Consider the following 5,032-nt stretch of genomic DNA (forward strand, 5'->3'; position numbering starts at 1 on the left):
GAAATCCACTTTAAAATTCTAAATGATATTTACCCTTCACAGGAATTCATTAAAATAATTTTTAAATGGAGGAGTGTTCTTTTTGTAAATCATTATCGGAATCAACAGAACATTTGTTCTATGAGTGTGAAATTGTAAATAATCTTTGGAAAGAAACTGGTTGATATCTAAATCTCTCCAAGTTGAATCATTTTCCTGGAATGGAATAAAATTTGGAATTTCAATAAGGAATAAAAAAGTTGAATATTTGATTAATAATATTATACTGTTTGCAAAATTTTACATTCATAAATGTCGTTTTACAAAATGTCTTCCAGCTGTAAAAGCATTAAAAAAATGATTTATTATTATTTTGTAAATCTTTGAAAAAAATTAATACAGCCCCAGCAGTCAAACTTTTCTCAATAATATCAGAATTTAAGTTGGTATAAACCCCACGTTTTTATTTTATTTTTGTTTTTATTTTATTGTGATGTTATTATTTTTCTATCCCTGATTACTCGCCTATAATTTGTTGTTAATAGTTTTTAGAATGCACTAAGATGTGGTTTCGCTCAGGATATTGTTGGGGAGGTTTTTTGTATGTATATTTTCCGAAGAGTTTGTTGATTGTGAGGTTGTCATTGTGACTGCCTTTGTATGTCTCTTTGTGTTTGTATTGTTCTAATAAAAAAAAAAAAAGATGAATCCCTACCGGACACGTGCTCATTTATAGTTACTAATGCGCATGCGCAAAATTTGCTTTGGCATGCGCTTTGGGGTCTGGATAGTTTGCCAACTTCCTTCAACTACATTTGGAAAAGGTTACAAAATCAACACTCTATCTGGTTTGTTATTTCTAATTTGGTCTTCAAAAACTTAGGTGAAGTTTTTCTTTTGTATTGGAAGCTCAAATTCAAACACAACTTTACTCTGCACAACTGTAGTGAGTCACGTGAGGTACGTGTCACTTATAGTATGACAAATATATGTGTATATATTTATGCATACTTTTCACGAGTTCTTCATTTTTCTGACTGTGTAATGCCGTGCATTGAATTTAACAGAAATGTAACGAGAGACGTTGTTTATCTTTGACCCATCAAATGAATGGAATCATTTATTTTCAGAATCAAAGTTTAACATCAAACATTTACATTAATTTGGCAAAATATGAAAATAATAACAGACAGTTTCACAGAAAATGAACTTCAAATCACTCGGCGGTGATTTGAGGACTTTGCTTCAGACATTTCTAAAAATATCTGTACTGATTTATGAGAGAGAAGAGTTTAAGATGAAAGGAGATTATCTTACAGAGAACTGTGTGAGGGAATTTAATCTGTTTGACCAGAAGTTGCACGCTCCCATCAGGTATCTCAGCTTTGCCCACGGTACACTTGGTCGAAGAAGTCTTTACCTGGTTTGACGATGGATCAGCTCAGTAAGCATCCTTCAGACTGTTTCAGCGCCTCCGTTAAGAACAGCTAAAAATCCTCGGAGAGTCGTGCGTGGTTAGCTCAAAACAGAATTATAATCCCAAACGTCCCTGGTTCTTCATAACTCCAAACTCTTCATAACTCTTGGACTCTTCATTGCTCTGAAGCTTTCAGAACCGGCTGCACTCTCAATCAGCTCTCATTCCAACATCTCTCAGAACTCTCATTCTCTTGGAATTCTGGAATTCTCTCAATCTGACTTGAACTGGGAAGTTGTCACATTTTTAAATGAGTTTACTTCCTGTTCAATTTAGAGCTTTCTGATTCGTGGAAGGACCAGAAAGAGGAGTGGTTTTGACGTAAGGTGTTTATCAACAGTCGAGGTCAGAGAATGAAACTTGTTTAACATACAGAAAAGATTATTGCAGAAGCAGCAGACTTTTTGGAGTCTACTCTTGGTAATCTTCTGAAAAAGTTTAAACATGACATTTTTCTCGGTAAACATTTTAGTTGACCGAAAACCAACCTTTCACACACTTACGACAGCTTGCTCATTTCAGACAGAAAATCAAGGAATGCTTATTCAGGTGATTTCTTCTCTGAATGAGGGATAAAAATCATTACTTACTGTTTATGTAAAATAAAAATGAGTAGTTCTTTTCAACCTGTAAGAATTGAGTGAAACTAACACAATTGATTATCAAAACATTTGTAAGACAGTAATGCTTATAAAGAATTGTCTTTTCTGCTTGATTAATTCAAGAAAGAAAGTCATCAGATGGCCCAGACTTATTCAGATCAATGAAAATAACGGTCTCTGTCCATCTGGTAGATTTGAGGTCATCTGGTTCACTACACAACACACCAATTTGGAACAACAGATATAAACTGATTAATAGAAAATCCATTTTTATTGAGGAGTGGTTTCGTAAAGGTGTGTGGGCTGTTGCTCACTTTATGGACGCCAATGGAAATATGTTACAACATTCTGAGTTTTGTGATAAATTTCAATTATGTTGTACTCAGGCAAAATATAAACAAATAATCAAAGCCTTTCCACGCCAGCTTCATTCCATGGTTAGGCAGGATTTAATATATTCCAAGGTTTCCCCTCTTTTACGGACACTTTATATTGAAGATGTAGATTTTTGTGATATCAAATGTAATAAGTTTATGAGAAGCTGTTTATCCCAGTACTGTGCTACTGGTGCACTTTAAAGGCAGAATATCCTCAGAGATTTCAATAAGGAACAAATTAAAAAGATTACATCCAAATATTTATCTTTTCCTTTCTCATCCAAAATCAAAGAAATGCAATTCAAAATTATAAGCAAAATTTATCCAACCAATGACTTTTTGAGACGCACGTTTAAAATGGATGTAGATAAATGTGTTTTCTGTGAGAAAAAAGATCTTCACCAGTTTATCTGGGTTCATGGGGTACATTTAACAGATTTAACCATCCAAGAGATTACATTTGGTGTTTTTATTAATGATCATAACATTGACTACGGTATAAATAATGTTCTGCTGTTAGCCAAACATTACATACACAAATGTCACTTCATTAAAACCATCCCTAACTTTATACAGTGGAAGAATGAGTTACATTTGTTTTATAAGTCTTTGTGTTTGGTGAAGTCAAAAAATGCTTCCAAGTTGACGTCTTTTTTGAAAACATTAAATGTGTAACGTATGCCCTGGACTTTTATGTTGTAAATACAATATGCCCCTTTAGGTTTTTTTGTTTGTTTGTTTTTGTTTTATTATTAATTTGGGGTTTTTGTTTGTTTCAGTTTAGTTTCAGTTTATTCACACACAAAAGAATCATAATAGATATCTGCAAGATAACAGTGCGTGAATCAGGTCTCCAAAAAGCTATTTACAGCTTATAGACGGAGCCTGGGTACATATTGCATACAAATTATAACATATTAAAATAAAATCACAATAAAACATCAGTCCTAATACAAATTACATACAATACAGATTATGTTAGCTCTGATCAATCAGTTACAGGTCCTACAAGTGAGCTCAAGTATATAAATGGAGCAATTTAGCTGTTTTTTGAAGGTGGAGATGAATTTCAACTCTTTCAAATTCCAAATCTGTGGACCCCTCCCAGAAAAGGTTTGACTAGTTATTAGTTTGTACGGTTTTATTTATTTTATTTTGTATTCTTCTTATTTGGTCAGAAGACGTAGTGTGAACACAATGTATATATTATGGTACCTTTTTTTTATGTTGTTTTTTATATGTTTAATAATAAAAAAACATTTGGAAAAAGAAAACACATTATATTAAAAAAAGGCTCTAACACAAGAATACAAAGATGGAGGTCTTAAGGCAATAGATTTTGAATGTATTGATGGCACAATTAAAATAAATTGGTTGAGACACTATTTTAAAAAGCAACAAAAACTCTGGTTTTATATTCCTAATGAAATCTTCAAGAAATTAGGTGGCACTGAATTTCTCCTCAAATGTGACTATGACTCAAAAAAGCTCCCCATAAACTCTCATCATTTCATCAACAGGTTTTACTAAACTGGAAAATGATTTACAAACACAACTTCAGTCCCCACAACACCCCACTTTGGAACTGCAGATATATATATTACATAACCACAAATCTATATTTCTACAAAACTGGTTAGATAAAGGCATATGGTCTGTTTTACACTTGTTTGATTCGACAGGGAAGATTATAACATTTGAGAATTTTAGTTCCAAACTTAACTTGACTGATAAAAAACAATATAAGAAAGTGATTAATGCAATACCTCAAGCTATAATAATCATGACATCTAATTTATATACAAATGTTCCAAACACAAATCTTCCCCCGCTTTTAGTGAATAATCTAAATCTTTTGGACTCCAAACTAAACAACTGTGCTATTCGTTTCACATTTAACAACGAGCTGTATCCCTGCTCCTTTTCCCGAAACACAATTCTAAATTCCTTTTCCAGAAAAGATGCTGAACAATTAAGATCAAAATTTTATAAATTCCCGGTCGCACCTAAAGCAAAAGAGATTAATTTCAAAATTATTAACAGAATATACCCCTCTGCTGATTCGCGCTTTGGCTTTGAATGCACTGACTGTTCATTTTGTAATGAACTCGCTGAGACCACTGACCACTTTTTTTATGATTGTATATATACGAATGCCTTTTGGGATGATTTACATCACTGGTTGTCTAAATATATACAGATTCCAGAATTGAAAATTGAAAAAATCTTGTATGGTTTTACTGCAAAAAACTCTGTACATGATCTGATGATTAACACTATTATCATTGTAGGAAAGCTTTTTATTCCAAAGATTTGATTTCTTAAAGCTAGACCAAATTTTGTTGCCTTTCACAGAGAACTGTGCCTTTTCTTTTCATCACTGAAACACATGAGAAAAAAGACTGCTGTGGATCTCTGCATGATGGTAGAGGACCTTAATTTCATGGAAAACCCCAAACGCTATACTCATGAACACTGAACAAACTCGATTGTCTGATTTTATTTATTTTATTTTTGTTTAATTTGTCTCCTTTTTAATCTTTATCTTTCTTTCTTCTTTGTTTGAAGTTGTATTTGTACTGTTTAATGACAAATAA

Source organism: Nematolebias whitei, chromosome 7 (genome assembly GCF_014905685.2).
Source record: "Nematolebias whitei isolate Nwh7 chromosome 7, NemWhi1, whole genome shotgun sequence".
Taxonomy (NCBI): Eukaryota; Metazoa; Chordata; class Actinopteri; order Cyprinodontiformes; family Rivulidae; genus Nematolebias; species Nematolebias whitei.